This window comes from Bombus huntii, chromosome 11 (genome assembly GCF_024542735.1).
Source record: "Bombus huntii isolate Logan2020A chromosome 11, iyBomHunt1.1, whole genome shotgun sequence".
In the NCBI taxonomy this organism is placed as follows: domain Eukaryota; kingdom Metazoa; phylum Arthropoda; class Insecta; order Hymenoptera; family Apidae; genus Bombus; species Bombus huntii.
Window position 1 is genome coordinate 9,044,148 of NC_066248.1, and position 22,535 is coordinate 9,066,682.

The 22,535-nt window shown below is 40.5% G+C and overlaps 1 protein-coding gene across 5 annotated transcripts in view; it reads left to right on the top strand.

Moving 5' to 3' along the window:
• Positions 1 to 22,535, top strand: part of LOC126871382 (LIM/homeobox protein Lhx9) — a 416,377-nt gene that overhangs the window by 274,508 nt on the left and 119,334 nt on the right. For 3 of the 5 annotated variants that reach the window (XM_050630130.1, XM_050630129.1, XM_050630131.1), the window contains one exon: positions 12,603 to 12,733. The exons of the other annotated variants lie outside the window; for them this stretch is intronic. The gene's annotated coding sequence lies outside the window, so the exon portion shown is untranslated. The remainder of the gene's footprint in view (positions 1 to 12,602; positions 12,734 to 22,535) is intronic. 5 annotated transcript variants of the gene reach the window in all.

Consider the following 22,535-nt stretch of genomic DNA (forward strand, 5'->3'; position numbering starts at 1 on the left):
TTTCCATCGGACGATCATTTCCCTATCTTCTACCAACGAAACCATTTTCGTATTAGCTTAAATCCTCTCTAAGTGATCGCGTCTTGTTCCGAGAAACGCAATAGCGCAGCCGACTTTTATTTCAGACATTCGGTCTGTCAACAGCGTAGCTATAACCAGTTACGTAGTTTCTCGCGAGTCAAAGAAGAAACGATCCTCCTTCAGGATTGTTTCGTTAACGACGTTCATAACGAAAATATCGGTCAACTTGCTCTCGAGCTACGGTCGATCGTCGATCTCGGGATTTCGTTAACGCGGTTACGTTCGCTTAAACTTCGTGGCTGGATAACGAGATCCTTTGATTCCAGGGCTCTGTTACTCGATACGAGAGCAAAGTGCTGGGGGCTTCTTTTTTTACGAGCCTCGTCGTTTTCCTTTCAATTTGCGCGACACAGTGGTGGATTTGGCCTACGTTCACGGGAACATCTCTGGAAGGGTTTACGCTCGTAGATTAGGGAAATTGTTAGTGGGCAAAATGTAAAGAACAGAATGGCTTTACACGTAGATTATAATGTCACAGTAAATTACATACCTAGGTTAAGTATGAATTTTAAGTACGTTTTGAATAAAAGCAAGATATAGTGAGTGGAATTTAGACAGTAAGTTGATACCGGAGTATATTTAACATCGAATTACAGTTTTTATGGAGTCTCATGATGTGTATTCTAATGAATTCTTCGCATAAAATAAACATTCTCTTTTATTCCCATTCTTCTACAAACTCGATCAGAACGAAACTACGAGTAAAGTCTCAAATCGATCTTCGCGCGATCCTTTCGACTGTTCCAACTCGTAACGGCCCGAGTTTCGGACAGTACCGATGAGATTCGAATAAATTTAATGGCAGGGCTTCGTGTCAGGCTGAAGAGGGCCTACGGGCCTCGCTAGGCGAGCAGGTGGTCGGTATGGTGGGGTTGCGTGGACCAGACCGACCGGTTTACATGGTTGGAGATCGGAGAACGCCTCTCAGCCTGGTCCTGGGAGCGAAACAGAAAACGAGAGGCGCATCCACCGTACCAGCCGAGACTCCATTCAAACCATGGAGGGGAACGATCGCAACGTCACACGTGTTGGTATATATGTACATACACACGATGAGGAGAAACGAGCACTGATTTCTGGAGCTTCGAAATTTAGCTTGACATTATTGTCAATTGATCGTCGATCATATTGAACCTAAAAGGCAGTCTGAGGGATATGATGTTAATCGGTTGAGATTGTTTAGTGGACTATAGGCTGCTCACGTTGTTATTTGCTTTCGTGATTGTCTTATTTTACTATCAAGATATTCATTTTGAGGGATTTTCAAACTGCAGATCCAAGGGTTTCACTGCGTATAGGATGTTTCGAAGACTTTTGGTCAGACTTGAAAGAATCACATGGAAGATGCTTATCAAAATAAAAAAATATTTCAAAAAGCATAAGTCTAGAAACATTAGTTTCGAAATTATAGGACGGTTTTCATCGGCGAAGTGATAGCGTTCGTGTCATTGTGTCTGGTCATCACGTTCCAAACGACACGCAACACACGTGAAAGGAATAGAAGATGTATAGGGAAATGATAGGAGGGAAAGCCATTGAACACGTTCTACAGATTCTTGCCCGGAATTTTCCACCCTCTGGGGTGTGCTTCTGTTTGTTTCCCTTCTGTCTTCCATCTGTTTATTCCCCGTTTCTTCTGTTGCTCTTTTTATCCCTGCCACCCCGGTTTGTCTCACAACTACAACAGCGGCGTGTCTCTTCGGCAATTATTAGCAGTTTTCGCCGAGCGTTCCTTTCACTCGTTTCCTTTTCACTTGGCTACACCGAATTTCACTCTCAATGTTGCGTACTGAGTCTCGTGTCACGGATGCTTCGGGTATTTCTTCGACGATAAATGGCATGCGAGCTCCGGAGAACTTGCGAGGAAATTGGCACCCACTTATGGGTTAAGAAATAGTGTAAAATTTCTTATAGAACCTTTAAGAATAAGATAATATTTGACTGATCAGAAGTATTACGTATCAGTATAATAACTACTCTTCGCTACTACTACTGCGATTTCTATTAATCTTTGAGTTTCGATCAGGTCGATATAGAGGAATCATACAATTTTTGTCATTATATTTTAAATGTTTTATTCCACTATCTACTGGTTACTTTGTTAATGTCTAATTGTATCTCATTAATCGACTAAATTTTACCATATAGTATTTATTATCCGTGATGAATCATACATTTCTTACAAAATAATTTGTTTCTCCTAAGGACTAGTTATGTACTCTAAGTTTCAAAGAAATGTGCCATTTAAAAAATCGAATTCTTTATCAACAATCGATAGTGCTTAAAGGAGAAGAATCTTAACCCTTCTAGTGCCGGCCGAAAGAATTGTACCTAAGCGAAGAATACCGAAGCAATGTGATGTAATTTGGTAAGATTTGAGAGAAAAATCTTAAAAAAGAAATAAGAATGATATTTGGAAAATTGAAAAGGGGACATATTACAAAATAAAGGAAGAATAAATTAATGCCAATTGTATTTCAATGTTTGTTGAGAGTCATACTGATAATATTTATTTAAAATCATTAGGAAAGATAGAGAAATCAGTTTTTTTTATACAGAGTATATGGAAAGAAGAAGAATCATTCTTTGATCGTAGTTTGATGTAGAACGCGTAGTATAAAGCGTAAGTACTGTATTCTCAATTATTTGTAATCAAATTTCTACAATAATATCAAAACACAAAACTAAATGATAATCGCTTCAAAACTCGTGATTCATATAGCTAGTATAACATCACTGAAATATCATTCCAATATTATTATAAACGTTTAAAGTTATCCGGCCGTTGAAAATGTATAATATTTACTTACTATTACTAACACAAATAATCTACTTAGCATTGATGGTTACTAATGTATGGAATATGCAACATGTAATGTATGTAATGTGCAACAAAAATTTTATTCTCGGCCTGTCGATGCAAGATTATTTCCTGAAACATAAGGAGATATTCTATTCTAAACAGTGTTATCTAAAACCTGTGATTACGGTCTCAAACAAATCTCCCCTGTCGGATTTTTATCTTATGGCATTAGCGTACACACAGTCGTCTCGGTATCAGGCATCGCGGGAAAAAAGATGTCAAGAAGTTAACATCCATAAACAATTCTTTCAATTCGTAGAACATCTCACAAGCACAGAGCTTCTGCAGAGAAATTCAACCATTTATGACGTTTTATAAATTTACCCTAAGATAAAGTTGAAAAGAACGATATATCGTTGCTCGGCACTAAAAGGCTTAAAGGAACAACTGGACGCGATTATAGTCGCGAATCGCGTATCGCATCGATCGACGCAAGTGTTTCTTCAATTTGCAAAACGTTCCTCTCGGGACGGACAAGGTAGAATGCCAAGCAGACAGATCATGTTATGGAGGCTGAATGGAATAAACAAACAACACGTTCCAAAAGCAGAAGAGTGAAACAGCGGCTGGTGAAGTGTAGGAATAGAGCGAGAGAGAGAGAGAGAGAGAGCGAGCGAGTGTGGGTGGGCGAGGAAAGAGGAGTGGAGAGGAGAGGAGAGGAGAGTGAAAGACGTCGATACAGAAGGACGCTCGAGCAGCGAGGATCGGGCTTAAGAATGGTAGAACGAGCGGATAGAGGCGGGCCAAGAGGGGTTGCAACGAAATGGACGAGTCTTGTTGGAGGTTGAAAGGGGCGAGCGAGAGGGTAAATCTTAAATAAAGTGATATGGAGTACTTTCGTATAAAAGCTCCATTTCCAGTGCTCCAGTCGAGGAATACCTTCAACACGATTCCAACGTTGGAACTTTGTAAGGATTTTCGTTCCTTCCTTGCATTGACCTCATGAGGTGTATGCGTCCTCGCCCCCTCTTTCTAGCGGGGCTAATGTTTGTGGCGCTGCCACTTAAGAAATTAAATGACCGATCGTGTCAATACCACGATGGATACCCTTCTATTAAGCTCTTTATCGATCGAATGATTCCCTTTTTCTCTAAACTTAGGGGTTGAAAACAGTTATGATATCGGCTTGGGTCTTGAAACGAGTACCAAGAAAATGCTATAAATATAGCTACTCTGCACCATATCGCTTTCGGTTTCAATTCTTTAGAACCGATATTTCATCGATTCCATATCGATTCTCTAACTGTTATTTTTCGGTTCTGTATCGGTTTACGGTTTGGTTCTATATAATTTATAATACGTATAGTCTTATACCGGTCTGATTTCGGTTACTAGTTCTTACCAATTTTTCTTATCGATTTTGCCAAAACAATATATGTATCTTGTATTCAATATGTATCATACTTGTATTAAATATTACAAGTATGATATTAACATTCTAAGATTTCCTCTAAAAATATAAATTACAATGTAATGATAACTGCTATTAATAATTTTATAATTACTATTAGTACGGTATTGAACCAAAACTGATGTTTTAAGCCTATGTATTACGGATTATGGCGTTGAAACTATTCATTGAAACATACACAGTACATACATAGTACCGAAAACCGAAATAATATCGCCGAATCGTAGCACTACAGGAAAGAATATAATGCTTCGATTTTCGATTGTCGAAATAGAGGCCGTACCGATTGATGCCGCGACACTTGACATATGAGACCGAAAACGTTCTGCAGATTGTAACATAGTAGTATGTATGTCGGTTTCGGTATAACGGTTTTGAATCTAATAATATTTTGAAAATTATAATAAATTAAGAAAAACCAGAAAAATAACCGATGAATATTGTTAAATTCCACTAACATAAAATCCCAGCATTGAAATTTATTTTATCTCCATATCGTTCGGAAATGACTGAAGAAATGATTAACGACATATTATTGGGTTGTCTGAAAAGCGTCTTTCTTTCGCAAACGTGTTTTTTACAACAGTGCACCTTTATACAAACGTGAAACCAAGTCTGTGAAATGTCGCTGTATTTATCTCAACAGAACAAAATGGATCGCACGTAATTCGACAAAATAATATGAAATAAAAAATGTGCGTCTATTATTTCCTCATAAGACGAAAGAAACTTGTCGGACAACCTAATAATTATAACATTAAACTACAATAAAATCACAAGCAATTAGAGCTCCCAATTTATAGCAATACATTTTTCAATGTAAATCTTACCATACTTCATACCATTTAACATTTTCGCAAAATCAGTAAAAGAATTAATAAGAAGCGAAATCAAACCGACATGTGTTAGTGACAGAAAAGAGACTATTTCCCATCCTTTATTCTCCATTTTCTAACTTCAAGAGAAACAAGAGAACAATTCGAATTCGCAATTGCAAAAGTAAGATGGTAAATAGAAAATACGTAACACAGTGTTAAATCATAGATTATAAATCATTTACAGTAAAAATTACCTACTACTGCTACATATATTAGATTGTCCCAAAAGTTTCTCTATAAGGAAATAGTAGATGCACAACATTGATTCATACATTGGATCATACATAATTCAATGAAATAATATAAAACAAAAAATATTGTGCATCTATTATTTCCTTCTAAAATGAAAGAATCTTTTGGGACAGTCTAATGTAGTAAACAAATATGTCAAGTACTTATATCTCACTCGTGTTCGATGGAAAAAAGAAATACTCAGGATTTTCTACAACTATATCTCTGCCAATGCGATGCGCAGATAAAATTCGAGCGTTTGACCATCAATGACCAGTCAACACAAAACGATACTATACCTGAACGTTTTTTGTCTCCGTCATTTAGACAACTGATAATCCAGCGTATATACGTAATCACATCGTACAATAGAGGAAATCGTAACTCGTTGTCCTTGAACACCAATTCGAGCATAGCTATACTTATCGTTACACTCGTTAAACCCCTACGATACACAAAGTTCTGTCTCGTTGCACTAGGATCGCGCTTTCTTCCCTCGTTCTTCTTTCTGCTCTCCTCTCTATCTCTGTTACTCTGCCTTCTCACTTGTTCCCCTGCTCTCTCGTCTCATGATTTTCCTTCTTTTAATCGGTCGTTCTCTTCCATCGTGTCACTTGGCCCGGTAATTGATATCGGTACGCAGTATGCAAACTCATTGCAGCGTGGTACGGTTTAATTGGGAAGAGCGGAGGAGAGCCTGTGAAACGGCGGCTAGGTCGCCTCTTATTGGATCGCGTAGGCTAGAGAGAACGGCGGAGAAAAAAGGAAATGGAAAGAGAAAGAGGATTACCGCGTTATACTAAATACGAAGGGCCTGGCATTATTCGGGACCCCTGTTGCTAATTGGAGTAACTTCGTTTCTCGAACGCGATTGTTTACCGTTCCCCGGCGCACGAAGAGGGATCGACGCGTGTCAAGCCTTTGAAACGTCCTTTCTTTGCCCCGACAAGAATAGTAATTATCGTGGAACGTAACGGCTTGGTGGATGGTTGCTTCGCTCGAGTCTCGACGTCTCGATGACGACGACGACAACGATGCCACAACGGAGTCGCGTGTTTCAAGGTGTCCCGGCCGGTTTTACATTCGACGACCGACCAGGGGAATGCCCTTTTCCGGGGCGACAGAGTGAACGAGAGAGAAGGAGGAAGAGAAGCAGGGCCAGGAGACTTTATGCAAGGGATCTTTATGAATAAAACAAGATCGGTAATTGTGGTAATTGGAGGGAACAGTTAATTGTTCTTTTCGTACGCGAACCGCGCGTCCACTTTTGCTTCTTACGGGAAACCGGAAGTGGCTTCGATACACGAACCGCTTTGCGAAACTCGATGTCGACGGATGAGTATCTGCGTCTGCAGGAAAAAAGATGATTTACCATATCAGAGGTAATTGCCTGGTCGACTGGATTTAAATAGCAAGTCTCTGTGTTTCCTTCGAATCATTCGATTAATTAAAACAAACGTATAACGTTACGGAAAGACTACAGGCAAGAGGAGTAATTTATTTTAAAATTCAATAATCAATATCATCTTACCAATTGATTCGATATTTGATTGTTTACTGAATTTCACAGATTTATCCTCTGCTTTCGAGAAAGCTGTTTGTGAATGTAAAAAGTTGTTGGAAATCAAGAAATTAACCAAAATAATCTGGTCAAGTTCTTCTCGTGTGTTTTTCACATATAGGAATACTTATCAACGATAATACGCGAAGATGAGAGAATTATCCTCGATCGTAGCTAGTGCATACTTCGCCATTCATTTTGCTCGCCATTCATTTCGCTCTACCCCTAACAGTAAAGCAGAAAATTAATTCCGTCCACTTGCCGAGCCCGCGCACATTCCTTAAAAACCCCTTGGTTCACACGAGCGAACCACTCCAATCGTAAGCGCACGATCCACCAAACAGTTTCACCTTGTGCACACTTATTGCGAAAAGAGCTACCCTCCCTCCCTCCCTCCCTCCCTCCCTCCATCCCTCTTCCTATAGCCAGTAACAGCAAGAGCAATTCGTAGACGAGAAGTCTGCAAGTAGGCAGTCGGAGTTGCGCGAAACGACACGTTTCCGTGGAATCGGTTTTCGGAACGCAGTCTGTTATACATATACACATATATAGTTACTATGTACACGTATATGCACACATCTGTATATACGGTATAAAGCGGGCCTTCGTTTTAATTAGCAGTAAACAGCCTCCATTAAGCCCGAAGCAGTAAATCACCTACACTTATACGAAGTCCCAGAGAGGGAGGGAGAGGGAGAGAGAGAGAGAGAGAGAGCCTCTTTCCCTCGTATGGAACAACGAGGCATCTTTGGTCGGCGTGCACAAGCCCGAGCCGAAGGGAAACGAAGAGAAAGAGGAGAAGGAGCGAGCAACATATCGTTGAACGGGCGAGAGGTTTGGCCGATCGAGAGGCCGAGGGGGTGGACGTTGGAGGGGTGTACATTACATTTCAATTTGGATCTGTCCGTCCTTCTTGCGAAGAGGAGCACTCTCCCGGGCCGTCAGGCCAATGCGCACCACCGAAATGGGGGGAGGAAGGTTGCGAATTTTCCTGGTCCTCTCTCCGGAGCGGCGAGTTTCGTTGGAGTGGAGAGGAGCGCGAGAAACGACGCGTTCTCCCTGTACAGCGAGATAGACGTTTCTTCTCTTTCTATTTTCCCCTTTTTTCTTTTCCGGCTATTCTTTCGCTCTTCCACTTGCCGTCAGCCCGTTCTCTCTCTACGGCAGACGACAATAGAAACACGTGGAAGTTGCCGTCGCGCTTCACGGTGCCCGGAAGAAGTCAGCAGGAACGGAGCTTATGTTTTAACTTCGATTATTGATTCCCTGGTCTGCTGGTCGTTTTTCCCCGCGACTCATCGATCCATTCTCCGTCCCCGTTCGTTCCACTGTCCCAGCCGCCCGCATAGAACTTCATCGTCCTCTTAATCTTTTCCAGTTCTTGTTTCGCGGCTACCCGGCAGAAACAGATCGCTCGAGTCCCCGCGGATTTCAACTTCCTTGCCTTTGCTCTCGTTACGATGCAACAGTGAGAAAGAAGCTGCTATGCCGTTGATTCACCGATCGCCGACTCTCTTCTCTGTCTCTAGGTCAGAACCAGTGGCAATGGCAATGATGTTTCTTGAGGAAACAACTCTTCATACCAAGGTTTCATCGTCTGCGTGTATTTGCTGCGGATAAGTCGAACGGATTCTCGAAATTGGCGTGGTCTTTCCGCATAAACTGGCTCACGAGGATCGATAAGCATACAGAGAAAGAGTAAGAGAGAGGTAGAAGTTAGAGTGAGAAAGAAAGGCAAGGGTAGGCGGGCAAGGATGAGGGGGAAAAGCTGGTCTACTGCAAGTGAACCAACGATATACGATCCTGCAACTTCATCTCGACCTCTTCCACGAGTCAGAGGTCGTAGGTCGAGGGCTTCGTCAAGTCAGGAACCCGTCGATCCAGTTTGTGCCTGGAATCACGGTCCCGTTTTCACCTCAAAACCCTTGAACTCGACCCGGGAACCGAGTGGCGCTCACGCTCGCGCGCACACACCTCGCGTCATTCCACGCACGTAAAACGCCTGAGAAAAGCGAGAATCCTTGTTTGCTCGAAATCCACCGGCGAGTTTTATCGTCTTACTACACCGAATTCTCCGAACGGTAAATTCGCGGCAATTCGATTCGATCTGATCTCGTGGGACCATCTTCTTTTTTTTCTTTCTTTCGAATCCTTTACTTTCGTGTTTATCCATTGTTTGGGGGATCTTCTGAGGCTTAGAGATCTTGACGCGAATTCCTGGAATCATTCTTCGTCTTGTAATTGTCCAGTTCATTCCTTAACATTAGTATTACAAAGGCGATCGAAATAATAAATTCCCAAATAGAAAGCTTCATTTTCTGATTATACAATCTGGTATTTGACGATTGAATCATCGAAATAATCGAATTGACAAATTCATGAGTTTCAAGATTATCTAATTTATTGTTTAATACCGGAATACTCAGAATAATCGAAATAACAAACTTAGCTTAGTTTTGATTGATAACGAAGTTGGCAAAATTTTGTAGATTTACAGCGCTGCATTTTTGGTAATTTAAATTTGTAAATAAAGTCCAAACACGAGCTTTTTCTTCCCTTGTACTAAATATCTTTTAATGTATATTTCATCTCATTTTTTCTTCACCACAAGTCCTATACTATAATCGTCGGAAGTTCCTAAAACAGTTCACCAAATAAAATTTCCCAACATTGTATTCTCGATCTATTTAAACCAGAGAAACACTCAGTCACCACAATGCAGAAAATCGCGTGAAGGATTCGTTCGTTCACGTGTACGATACAATTTCTCGCGATTTTACGGTGTTGAGGATAACAGTGTTGCCAGGTACAATAACCGGCGCTTTTAGCGAACATCAATGTAGCAAATTCTTATTACCGAGAGAATCGTGGCGTTCGAAGAAAGAAGGTGGGAGCGGGAAGGTCTTACAGACCTCGTTTCATGCGGCCGCATAGCTGCAATGGAACCCTTTGTGAGCCCGGGGGCCCAACAAACGGGCCTTTGTCCTCCCTTAAAAAAAACGGACGGGGGGCAGACCGTAGAATGGAAAACGTTCGGTCGAACAAATCGAATCTATCGTTCACGTTGTTTAGTTTCGCGATCTGAAAGGTAGCCCTGTTCTCAATGCGGATTTTGTTGGTTCAGTTGTTCACGATCGTGTTTTCAAGCATGATTACGTCCTGTGTGTGTGTTTTTTTCTCCTTTTATTTCTCTGTGTGTCTCTCTCGATCGTTTTTGCTTCACGTTGAACTTAATGTTCTGAAGATCGTAAATTTATTGGAGGGAAAAGTAAATTTCTAACTTATCATCGATGAATATGAATTGCTATAGAGTGTTGTTGAATAACATATGGCCGACTGAAACAATACTGGTATAAAAGTCTAGATTTTGAGAATTGAAATTTAGTCGCGTATCTCAACTTTTACAAGTAATAATCCTTTTAGTATCGTTAATTGTGGAAAGGTTAAGCAAACTTCTGGATTTGAAAATATCTTGTTTAATTACCTAAAAAGTATAATGCTTGCCAATAAATGGTACCGATCGACAATACCGATCGATAATCAAGATTCAGGATGTTTAAAGTGGTCTCGTTATCGATATCAGATAATTGGTTGAATAACGATACAGAGGAAGCACCTTGAAAGAAACAAAGGGCACCGGGAGTCTCGTTATTAAAAAACGAAGGGTAGGAAGGGAAAAGGAAGGCCTTTCGTTTAATTCATTCCGCGTTTTATTAAACGACGAAAACACGGCCGCTTTGTGCCGAGTAATAATTCACATGGGTTCATTGTTCCTGCTCGTTAAGATTTTCCTTTGAGGCGTCCGAATCTTTTACATTGGATCGTCTTTCCCCTATCGCCTTAATGGTGTCTTCGTTAAAATTACAGCGACGCGGAGAAACTCGATGGTCGCAAGGATAAGATTATCGAATCTATCCACAATATCAGCAAATCTTCTTTTACAAAAAAAAATATATATTGTAAATTTCTATCTCCTTTGTATTGTTTCTTCCAGTAAGATCGTTCTATTAAATCAATCTAAATTATCTCCTCCAAAATACAATTAATCTTTTACTATCGACAGTAAAATCGATGCTAGAACCGAAGTCTATCGAAGTGCGTACATCATACGAGCACATCGGAAAATGTAAACATAAGATTTACGATCGTTACGTGGACAACTGTTTTTTAAAATCTATCGCACAAGAAGTATGTCAACCATGTAATAAGGTTCGTGTCACTGTTACACGTCATATCGTCATTTTAACTCATAGTGAAAGGGTTGAACATCTTCAATCTAGAAACAAAACTACATAAAACATAAAAATCGTTCTGATCGAAGAGTACAAAAGTGGCAAAAGTCGCAAAAGTCGGAAAATCAGCTGGCCCGTTGAAAGAATGATCGCGACGCTAGTGTTTCCAGCTCGTCGAGCCTCCGCACTGGTAATTCCCCTTGGCCGAGCGTTGCGACGTGACTGCACGCCACGGGCCAACAGGATGGGCGAGACAAGCAGAAACATAGAGGGGGTTGTCCTTTCCCCGAGAGACCGCAAAATCCTCGTGTCGCAAAATACAGGCCACTCGAGCGTCCCGGTCGTGGAAGCATGCCGTCGACATAGGAAGAGATACAGAGAGTGAGAGAGGGCGCGGGAGGGGGGGACGAGTCCTGACCGAGAATCGTAAGCAGAGCATCGCGTCGTCTCGTAGCAAGTGCACGTGCTGCTGCCGGCAAAGAGCAAGTTTCTTTCGTTAAAGGGGCGCCGTGGCTTAGCGTAGGCGAAAGAGCCGAGGAGAGAGAGGGTGTTGGTGTATCCACGGCCGATAATCCCTCCGGTGTTTTTCTTTTCCGTTCCCCGACCACGACCCACTTATCCCGACATCGTAGAAGACCTCCAACCCTCTCTACGGCCCGTTTTATCGGGTGTCGCCGCGGGTTATCGTCGTGGTTGCTGCCACGGAGGGTGAAAAAGGGGTTGAGCTGCCGTACTGAAGCAGCAGCGCTGGTAGTGTGAGGTTGCTACCACCTGTTGGCAGGACAACGTCTTAGCCCCTACCCCCGATGCCAGCTCTCCTCCTCCTCCTTCTTCTTCTTCACCTTCTCATCCTCTTTCCCAAACACTCTCGTTTCCTTCTTTTTTATCCCTTTCTTTTCACTCTTGTTCTCTCTCTTCCTTCACGTTTCCTACGCTTCCTTTTTCTGGCTTCTACCCGTCATCCTCTTTCTCGTCCTCCCTTTAGCCTCGTCCTCTAAGCCATCCTCGCGCCAACGCCAATCACGATTCTCGTAACCACGCTCTTATGTATGTATGTGTGTATGTATGTATGTATGTAAGTATTACCTAGAGAGAGATGTACCCTCGTTGCGTGAATTAATACCCGGTTGGGAATATGTGTTTTGCGGAAGTGATAGCGTTGAGATGGGATTTTTTGGGTGGGATGGAATAGTTGCGGGATTATTCGAAATCGTGAAACTATTAATTTTCGATTAAATAGAAACGCCGAGGAAGAATCGTTAGAATGCCATTTGTAATGTTTAATAGTATTATGAAGTAGTGTTGTAAAGCGTGTCTTCATAAGGTTATGTTCTATTCTCTTTAGGTCCTGAAACTACCTTTCTTATCCCCCATATGCAAGTACGAACGAATTTTTCGACTGCTGCATGTGACTTAGATGTCTGGACAATAAGGGATCTAGGAATTCGCGAGTGTCGTATCGGCTGAGCCTCGACGGTAAGTTTTCGTTCATTCATATTTGAAAATAAGAATACCGTAAAATTCCATGAATACATAAAAACCATTCACGTCCTGCTTTCCTCCATATATTATATAAACGTAAGAATAATAATTCAATCTTCTTCATATACGACGTTATTAACTAAATAATACACGTATTTATTTTCCGTGAAACTGGTCTCAAAGTTTAATGCTTCGTGTCTTCTTTACAAACTGTCCTGAAAAAAGCCAGCTCTATCACAGATCTACGAGTATATAAAATTAAAAAAATTTCAGTTATCTATAATTCTTTCATAAACCTATATAAAATTTTTTAAAAATCTCTGACTCTATTTGTGATCATTGATCCGTGATCATACCACAAATACATCTGTAAATTGAAAAAAAAATTCCGATCCTGTCCATCGTCATGGACTATATTCAGATCGCGTTTACGTCCCATTCGAAGCCATCCCCGCATTTATTTCCAGCATAATTGAATTATACGTCTAATTGCGACGCCAGTATTTAGCATAGAACCTGTGGCCAAGGGGCCTTGGTGCTCCATCAAGATCTATCAACCTGTTTGCGTCGGTGTACGCTGTTCTGTGTTCCGCAACGGAGAAATACGACCACGGGGTTGGTCGAAGGAAAGGGATGGAGTAGTGAGATGCGATGGCCGGCTATGAGGTCCGGTAATGACACCACTCGCTTCTCCGCCGTTAGTATTTGACATCACGACACGGTAATGCTCCCGTGCATCCTGGCCCGCAAATGGATCTTGACGAGGCTAGAACGACCGTGTCACCTGATAAATGTTAGATATGACTATTTACGCGCAGTCGGCCTGCCGGTCGCGGAAAACATCGACGCCGCGTTAAATGAGAGCAAACGATCCCCTGGCGGAATTTCACTGACGTCTGCCTTTTTGGAAATGAGCGTTGTTTCCGAAGTTTTGTCTTTTGGTCTTTGCGTCCATCCCCTGAACCAAACCGAAATATGATAAAATACGATGGCACGTTGTAAAGCTTTTCTGCTCACTGATGCAAGTAGACAGATTTATTATAAATTACTCCGTAAAGTTTGATTTATCGCGTGGCTTCGTTATCTTCGAGCGTAAAGTTCGTTTTAATGGACTGTGCGATTTCAATGATTATCTTGAGGTTTCTTATTTTAAAAAAGAGCTTAATATTTGAATCTACTGAGATTAATAGATAAAACAATCGATCAAACTACAAACAATTTATGTGGTTCGTTTTAAAATGATTAAAGCTTAATCCGCGATTCCTACGTCTGGTTATTACCAGCTTGAAATATATTTTACGTATCGATTTCAATTTGAAAGAACGCATTGCAAGTTCGACGAACAAGATCATGATCTCTCATGCTTATCTGTCCAACAGAAGTGGACACTAAGACCCGGCTGTTCTCCGTCGTCATCGTGCACGACGTCGTAATAATGATTGTTCGTCGTATCCGTGGCACTCGTTTGTCCCGTGACTATCCTCCCTAGACAGGTCTATCGAGAACGTTCTATATCTGCTAGTCATTGCTGGCAATGAGCGTCGAACGAAAACACGCAGGGAGGCGCTTCTTGTTTGCCCATTTTCGTCCCGTTTACCTCTTCATTCTTGCTTCCCCCGGCTTCTTCTCCTATCGTTACCTGCTGCTGGTCTCAATTAGAACGACTAAGAGGAAGGGAAACCATCGAACTGGTCGCGCGTGGGTTTTACGAGGAGCCTGCCGCGTTCAAATTGATTTAAAGAAAAAGTTTCTCCGCTTTGTGTCAGTTACGTAAGTCCACACTAGGATAAACGTGGGTTGCTATTGGCTCGAATCTTCTGGACTCTATACTGTTATGGTGTATCTAGTTCCAATAGGAATCGAATTATTTATGATAATTTAAAAAGGATTGAACCTGGACAAGTTGGGTCACTGGCATGAGTCATCGATGATACAGCATGTTCCACTACTGGAAATTGGAGAAAAACGATTTTTAACGTTATGACATTCAGTGATGCTATCTATGGTTGGATCATGTTCACCATTATAAATTACACTTATTAAATTTTGTAAAGTCCTTTTCTTCACTCAGGCAAATGTGTTGCGACATACCACGTCTGAGAATAAAGTATTTGAAGTGACTGATTTGTTCTGCAAACGAAATAAAAATCATATTTTAAAAGAGATATTTCATTAAATTTTGGAAGAAATAGCAGATCACTAATGAAATTTACAAACAAAATGAGAATAAATTTTCATAGGATCGGGGAGTGTCGAGTTCGTTGTGGTCACCCTCGCATGAGAGCGAGTTCCGTGGATCCTCTGTTCCTTATTGTAAACGCAAATAGAGAAACGGGGCCCGAGGCTGAATATTGTGAGCTGCAGAGGCTTTGTTGTTTTTTCATCGAGTTTCAGAAGAGACTCTCAGGCCCTCGCCTTTGGAACTATTCACGGGCAACGAAGTGGAAGTCCCATTTCTCCCTTGCCTTCTCGTAATCCGATTCCTTGGGACTCTATGCTCTTAACTGCTTACGTCGTGAACGCTGATTTCTTCTCTGTAAAAAAATTCTTCTTTCAAATAGTCAAATATTCATAATATCATATAAGCAGATGCGGTTGTAAATGGCTTGCAAATTTCAAATGAATTTTCGAATTCGATAATGAAGTTGTATTATTTGTACAACATTTTTCCTCTCAAGTCTTTGACAATATAGTCACAGCTTCGGTACCGCAAATATACATAACGAAGCACGCTATGCACCGGTATTTGTTGTAGTTTAATGCTTTTAGGTGAGAACATATTTCTCGTGGTTTCGATCAGAGAAGAGAAAGTATTATAAGCTAAAGTGTTTATACACTTACGCATCGCTTATTCACGAATGGATTATACGTTTCGTAATAGATATAATAATTCGAATAATTCCAAAAATGCGTACATGAAATATTGCAACTGCCCAAAACAATTAAAAGGCGAACGGTTTGAGTCAAGCAATCATGTTCGTTATTCTTATTGTTGCAGACGAAACGACTCGTGAGTTATAATATCCTGCTTTCCGCCTTGTTACGTATCAATATCATACCTTTTCGTTACGTAGCACAAGCGTAAAATCTCGTCATAGTGACAAATGATGGAGTAGAAAATGGTCAAGAAGAGAATCTATGGAAGAAATCGGTGGTAGGTCGAGCAGCTTGGTCCTCGAAGAAAGAGGCAAGAGGGACAAATTGCGCGCGAGCGAGGTTTACGAGAAGCGTAAAACGCCCGTAAAGATCTCGCGAGTGCGTATTAATGGCCCACTGTGTACACTGTTATCGCGCCATTATGGAAATTCATTAATGCCCTCTACCAAGCCGGAACAACCGGCCATTCCTCCTCGAGAATCCCTCGCTTCGGTCACTTAGATACGAGATGATTTACAGCCCACTAAAGCCTTATCATCTCAGCCGATATATTGAAACTTCTTGTAGAAATCGTGGGATCCTGGCCCGGATGGGAACGCGGCACGCCGCGCTGCCCCGTTCCGTTTCAGCACCAGCCACCTCGATCAAACTTAATTAAATCTCTCGTATCTTCCAAGCCTACGACACCCTCGAAACTAACCGCGACATTTAGAAGCTTAAACGATAGAAGCATTTTCCAAACCATTGTGAAAATGGTTTGATCGAAAGTAAAAAGAGTCAGCGTATCGTATCGATTATTGGAAATGTTCAAGTCTAATATTCCAATTCAGAGAGTAGCGTAGAAAGCGAAGTACTAGAAGTAATATCAGTCAATGAACAAGTTATAAGTTACAAATCGTAGGTTACACACTTCTTATAATTTTACAAATTTTATATTCCAAACCAGATAACTTGTAATTTATTAAATTTCGTTTGCTTCGTTAAAAGATTTGTAATTTACTGATGCACATTGATAACTTTCAATTTGCGATTTGTAAAAATTCGCTAGCGATATTGGTTCAATCGTGCAAGAGGGTTGTAACAGACATATACTGGTCTAGGGACTCTTTAGTTCGGCATCGATCTTCCTAATCGCGTCGTTAATATCTAAATATAGTCCGCACTTAACACGTTTACTGTGTATAAGATACCAGTACTCCTCAAATCTCTCTAGTCTTTTTTATCTTCACGAGTGTTTACAAGTAAACAAGCGCAACATCTTGCGTAACGTTTAACACACGTTAAAAACGTTCAACCTTCGTTCAGAAATAGTTCGGAAATAGCTTGAGTGAAGCAGCAAGAAATCGAGAACGCCGTATACAGAGACGGAAGAAGGGGCACAAGAGTCGCGCGGTGATCGTTTAACGACCACCGATAAAACGTGCTCGACACTGAGACGACACGTGACGAGAGTCTCGTGAGTAGCTAAAGCGACAGGATCATGGGGGACGATCAGCGCGGTCGATAAGAAATCGCTCGGAAAATTGGCTTATTCCGATCGACCGGCTCCGTCTCTCTCTCTAATGCTGACAAACGACTCTGTCGGAAGTGCCGAAATACCTGCGCATACCGGCCCGTAAAGTGGCTCCGTCGCTCGATATATCGACCTTGACGCCCTCGACAACGATCTTCTGTCGAACGATAACGGACGCTGTTAATCGGTCCCGATCGTTTTTCGACCACAACACGGCCGATCGGGACAGCTTCCACGCTTTTCGACTCGAAGATCTTTCGCTAAGTAGAATTCTGCTCACTCGAACTACGTTTATCGGTATAAAGTCTTGATTAGCGAATCGCAGTATCTAAAAGTGAATTCGTATAGATGGAAAGTCATAAACGACCGAAAGAATCAGTGAATTCCTATCATAGGAACAATTTGTCCCATCATAATGTAGTATCGTAAATATAATAATAATTAGTTTATTAATAATAAACGGATTATACAGAGAACAATGGTTATTTAACATGAACTAATCGTAACAATGTATTATAATTAATTAACAACTCTCGTCAACATAGATTCAACTCTCTCTCAACAACTCTAACAACACTATCTCGACAACGCAATCCGCATTCTCTGGCTTCTCAAATAATACTGCTGTTAATTCGTTTATGTCTCTTAGCAACCCTTTGTCTTTTGTCTGATATCTTTTGTTTAAACCCCATCATGCACATGCTCAGCAACCGCTCGTTTACAATTCGCACGACACCCCCCTAGGCCCGTCGTCCACGATACTACAATAAGAACAAATGGAAACAAATTACAAATTGAATCTTCAAGCCTTAGAGACGAAGTTCAACCGACTGCTTTTAGGTCAATGTTGTATTACTTGGACCATTTCTTCTATCAGGATGTTTAATCGTTAAACCTATACGAGATAGTAGTTGAACATTATTTGCACGTTATTGGGTTGAACATTGATCACAGAAGAGTTGAAGATTTAATTTATAATTTTTTCCCATTTGTTCTTATGATAGGACAAATTGTTCCTATGATAGGAATTCACTGATTCTTTCGGTCGTTTATGACTTTCCATCCATACGAATTCACTTTTAGATACTTAAATTCGCTAATCAAGATTTTATACCAATAAACGTAATTAGAGTGAGCGGAATTCTAATCACAGTGGCCTATTTATCCTGGCGTGAATTTCTATTAAAATAATAAATGTTCGTTTGAAAGATAGGAATTATTAAATAATTACAAGTACTGTAACTATTGTGCATTTCTGAAGGGATATCAGCGGTGTTGATCTCACAGTAGTTAAACAGCATAATCGATAGTGATTGCACGAACACTCGAGTCGATGACGTAAGTGACAGAATATTTTAACGATTACGCAATCATCCACATAACATAGTTGAACGGAAAACAGGTTCATCGTGATAATGATAGGTTCTGATAACGATGCACCACGTTTAGAGCGTTAGGAGAGGATAAAAATGGCGAGAGAACGAAAGAAGCGCAGATCGATTAATCTGTAATCAAAAGACGTTGTAACCTGTAATCGCATGTTATATTCTAAATACATAACCCTTCTTGATCAATTATCAACGAGCAGGCTATGTAATTGCTTCATTCGAAAACTTCCGATTGATTTATGCGTTTATTTTCTATCGACAGCATTTTATTAACGAACGAAAACTACTAGCGTAGCATTTACTTTATAAAATTTTATTTCATAATGCACGAAGATTAATTTATGCTAAATTACGCCTCCGTTCTGATTTTGCAAATCAATCTCCTGCTTTCAAACGCTATTATACTTTATATCGTTGTAAATTAATTCTTTTTACTCTCATTTCAACTCGGTTTATTGGAACGAAGTACCTCGTCGAATTTTACAAAGTAAATTTAATACATCGAAGTTGATTGATCGATCATGTGTAGGCGACTGCTTTGAAAAAGGAGTATCGATTCGTTGGTTTCAAGACGTATTAGTTAAAGGTGGATTGTTCCTCTGAGACAGGTGTATTTTTGGAAACGCGGCATCGTTCCAAGCAAACGACAAGGTGCTTATACCTGTGGAATCGAGTTCTAAGCGCATCCGCATTTAGATTTACAAATATTGGATTGGCCAGCGGCCAGTCAACGGCTAGAATTATCAGCAGAACACAATCACAAGATACCTCCACTGACATTGACATGACGTAATCTTCCGATCGAATCAGAGCCATTAAACGGTCACTGCGGAAAATAACTTGCTCGCGAAGAATCGAACGGAAAAAGTCGAGTACAATGGCCGGTAATTTTTTTCCTTTTTTTTTTTTTTGTTTCGATCGCTTTTTTGCGTGATTCGATTGTTTTCCAGTGATTTGATTTCGACTTCGTGGACCGAGTGAATTGCTCGAAATAATTAGATTTTGGTCCTTTGTAAAGGGACCTGTGAATAGGTACTGGTCCACGTTACACGAGGTTGTTATTGCGAAATTTTCAAAGCTTCAGGGCGGAAAAAAATATTTTCGCTGGTGAAAAACATTTTATGTCCTCGCGGATAGTACAAATATCGTTGTGATAACCTATGTTTTATTTTTTCAAATTTCCAAATTAAATTTCCTATGAATAAGGAAAACTCTCTCTAGTTCTAATTGATATCATCGATTTTCGATTTAATTACGTTATTCACAGTCGACTGTATACCATCATCGCGCGATCCACGTTCAAAACGGCTATCATCTAAATTAGGGTACGTTAATTTCGCGTGGCTAAGCTTCCTGTCCACGTTCGATGGTCGTTCGTTTAAAGATCATTTCTCGACTTGTGATCGGTATCGGTGCAATTTTGTTGTCACATAGCTGGAACGTTAGTGCAAATTTCAATTGTGCATTAAAGGGATACGTGGCGCTATTGAACCTGTTGCGGTCACCGTCGGATTTCGTGAGCCGTTGGAATAGCTTTATCGTGTCTCGTCTCTCCGGTCCATACAGTTTCCACCGAGATAACACACTATATCCGACGACTCCATAAGATAATCTTATTGTTGGCGTGTATCTAACTATTGTTACAGAAGGTAGTTTATGCGAATCTTTGATCTAGATATATATATGTGTGTTGCAGATATATGTATATGTGCATGCACAGTCGGACCATTTCGCAGGGTGAAACAGTGCGCTTCGATAACGCGGACCCGCGTTAATTGGTTCGTTTAAGACCAGTAATTGCGTTTCCTTCGAGCTGTCTGATTGTCTGGAATGAATCTTGCCGGTTGAAGTTCCGATTCACGACCGTGCACGAGGGGAATTTTCATCGTGCACCGTGCGTGCATAGAATGACACTTGAAATCGGTATTTTTCCACCATTGTTCTCGATTTCACTGCTATGATATGATAGAGAGTAAATGGATTGGGTAGCGATGAAAAGTATCTATCCAAATTCGGCGAATTAAATGTTATCCTACAATATTTATAAAATTGTTTTATATAAAGAGAAAATTATAATTTCAAGGTTTATAGGGATATTTTACATAGCCATTTTTACAGAGCCAGGTAGATTTATATCAATTATTGATATAATTTTTTCTCGTAGCCAGAATTTAAGAAATATTTGAGTTGGAAACTGTACAGAGAAGTGGAAAAACGGGGTGGACGGTGGTGAACAACAAACAACGACCGCGATGCTTTGGCCAAAATAAAGTCTGCCGCACGAATTGGATAGAAATAGAGAGAGGCCGTGTTATAGTTTCGTGCAAATATTCGTCGGTATTCCTTCCTTCTCCCACTGACATAATACGTATCAAATGACATTCGGAACAAATTTCCACCGTCTATTTTCCGGCAGATTAAATTCGGTTTTCGATACGTTTAACGACTTCGATCGGCAAACCGTACGATTTCGTGCCTCCTCTCTTCATACAAGCTACGGAAATAACGGGCTTTCATCGATGCTACTCGATGAAATTCCGTTCGATTATAAATCGCATTTTTTCGGATGACAGTACACCGTGTAATAAGCAAACGTCTTTTGTAATATGAACGAACTTGAAGAAAGACCTGTTTGATAAAGTACAATCGGAGGTGCGATTAACATTTTCGTATCTTGCGATCACTGTATCGATTAATTTTAATATCCTTACGATTATTACATATTTTATAACTCAGATCCTTGGAATATCTAATTCAATTCATCTTCGATTTTTTGCTAAAATTCGCACTAAGAACGGTATCGTAAGTGACTGATAATAAACAATAGAGAAAGAATGCGGTGATTCGTGTTAAAGTGTGTCGTGACAACGTAAATACGTTTAGCGGACGAACGTTTTTATGGAGCGAGTCTGGGTAAGAATTGAGCAGAATGAGGCACGCGAAATTCCATCTCGTCGGTGGTGTGCTTTCGTCCAGGATGAATCGTGAAACATTTTTACGAACCTCGTAAACGAAGCCGTATCGTCGAACTGCTGTCGCGTACATCGAACGAATTTAATTTCGCTAAATGGTAAAGAAATATTTCGATTGCTTTGGTAAATATTTGTCCGTGTATGTAGGTGTATTCTAAGTGGATATGCTGAACGCTCGTGTGAAGAGCTTAATAGGTATATGTACGTATATGCCGTGTATGATAGAATGTTTGTTGAGAGACGCAATTAGCTTTTTGGAATTGGACGTGCAGCTACTTGAGACCGGTTTCGCAGTTTCAACATTGGTAGGAAATTTTTCTTTCGCAATCTCGACGCTTCGCGTATCAAATTTATAATTAATGATCGCCATGTAACGCAGTTAGATGCCGTAAATATAAGTTTCTTATTAACTTGCAAGCAATACTATCCACACGTTCCGTACGCAGTGTTGATCGTAATTTATTCGAAATAGAGACGCAAAGGCCTTCTTCGACGACTCGAGAAAGGATAAGTATTGTGCTATTGACAGTGTTATACGATACTCGATATCAAATGGAAGAAGTTTTCATAATTCGACGATTAATTACGTTCTTTAGTCCATTAATCGCCTTCTTCAATCTATTAATTGCCGAATCAGCTATTATGAAAGCCTTGTGGCCTACGGGTATCTTGTTCCTAGCATTGTCATCAATCAATTATACACGTCAACCTACAGTAACGTAACAACCCAGGAACATTCCATGTCTTAACACCAGCAAGTATTTAAATTCAGTTATTTACTGCGTTTATCTTAATTATATGGAAATGAAAGCTATTTAAATGGAACAATAAACATCCTACGAGTGCCACTTTTCAACGTCAATAAATATCGAAACGATAGCACAGTTGCTCTAATGCTGACACTTCGAACAATTACTTTAACGAAATTAACATAAAATCGGTTTCACTCACTCCTCCAACCCTAATTCCAACTAAAGAGAATTCCCAATTCTCCGCTATATGACCTAAATGTTTAACTCGCGACCTAATTATGACCAATCAAGCCC